This window comes from Mastomys coucha, unplaced genomic scaffold (assembly GCF_008632895.1).
Source record: "Mastomys coucha isolate ucsf_1 unplaced genomic scaffold, UCSF_Mcou_1 pScaffold3, whole genome shotgun sequence".
NCBI classification, from domain to species: Eukaryota; Metazoa; Chordata; class Mammalia; order Rodentia; family Muridae; genus Mastomys; species Mastomys coucha.
This window is the reverse complement of record NW_022196909.1, coordinates 71,387,075-71,388,772: the sequence shown is the minus strand read 5'-3', so window position 1 is coordinate 71,388,772 and position 1,698 is coordinate 71,387,075. Positions and strand designations below refer to the sequence as shown.

Genomic DNA, 1,698 nt, shown 5'->3' with positions numbered 1-1,698 from the left:
CCGCCACACACACACACACACACACACACACACAATGGCCTCCAAGTGGGTGTAGAGAATAGCTCCTATGCACTTCCCAGAGTGTCCACCAAGTGGCAGTACATGCCCATAAATGGAGTACAGGGCTTGATCACAGCCCTGAGCTAGGCCAAAGGCCACAGCCCCTCTGGACTCTGGAGAGGAATAGGGCTGCATGCGCCACCTGGGTGTCCTAAGGGTCCACTAGACAGCCCTCAGAGCTCATAGATGCATAGGGCTTACAGACATTGTCCTCCTAACCACAACTAGAGCTATTCTGCTAGAGGTCTGACCCCACAGCCAGGTCTCAGGACTGCCACTGCTCCCCACCAGCCCCACACCAATTGCTGAGCCCACCTGCCACCACTCAGATGCAGAGGGTGAGAGCTAGGGAAAGATGGTGCAGAAGGGACATCATCCCCTCAGGGGCCACAACAGCCTAGAAATCAGCAGCCTCGGGGTTAGAGGAGCATGGGAGGAGCATGGGAGGGCGCACAACCACTAATTCATCATCTCAGCCCTGACCATGGCCCTCCTCCGCTGCCTCACAGGCCACATGAAATGGTGGAGCAGAGTGTCTTCTATGGGCTAAGCCCTGTGCCAGAGCAATTCCAGAGCTGGACCACTAGGAACAAAAGGCCTCACTACCTTGTGGGATGAGGGTGCCTGCACCCATCATTCCCTTTCACACAGGTTCTCTCCTTCATGGGGGCTTCATTCTCCCACCTGCCTGTCTCTTGCTATAGGCCAGTATGGCCAGGGCAAGGCCAGATTGCTACAGGGTCCTGTGTGAGCAACTGTGATGGAGAAGAGACCTGAGAGCTGCGTCCCATCAAGGAGGCACTTCAGAGCCCACACTGGGTGCTAGTGATGATGGGGCACAGAGCACCACACCAGTACACAGAGTGCAGCCAGCCTCCTGCTGGCACATGAAGGAGGGCCAGGACACAGCACTGCAAATTATCAGCAGAGAATCAGACCCACACTGACCCCTCTGGCTGTCCTGAGAGGCACAGCAGAGAATCAGACCCACCCCGACCCCTCTGGCTATCCTGAAAGGTACAGCAGAGGCATGCACCAGGAGACACAAAATGCCACTCCGTCCCTAAGAAAGGGGCCCTTAGGATGGGAGGAGTGATCAGCCAGAGCTCTCTGGGGCATGTCATCACAAGGGAGATGAGGCTCAAATCCTACTAGAAGCTGGACAAGCTGGCACGTGCAGTGCCCCAGGTGCCCGGGAAAGTCAGACAGGCCAGATACCTCACTTTCCACCACAGATGCACCATCAACTTGGGCACCGTCTGAGAATCTCCATATGGCTAGTTATTGCTGCTACCGGGGGTCCCAAAAGCCCCCAGGACACACATGTGTCCATTACCTGTCATGGGCCCAGTACAATGGATTCTAGGTGCCACTCACCTTGAGGACCTGGGCTAAGCTAGTAGCTACCTACCCAGCCAGCCTCAGACTATGTATGCTGGGTGCTGGGGGAAGAGGGCAGCCAGCCACCACCTGCTATGGTCAAACAGGAAGCTCACTGGCTCCACTTAGTGGTAACATCTCCTTACTGCCCACAGGGAAAGTATCCTGCCCTCCTCCTGCCTGTTAAACAGGGACTGCAGACTATACATACTATACTATAGCCAGGGCTATACAGAGAAACCCTGTCTGGGGTGGGGG

The 1,698-nt window shown here is 55.9% G+C and overlaps 1 protein-coding gene across 3 annotated transcripts in view; it reads right to left on the bottom strand.

The window, feature by feature from the left end:
- Nucleotides 1-1,698, bottom strand: part of Kdm4b (lysine demethylase 4B) — a 78,486-nt gene that overhangs the window by 54,143 nt on the left and 22,645 nt on the right. The window lies entirely within an intron of this gene.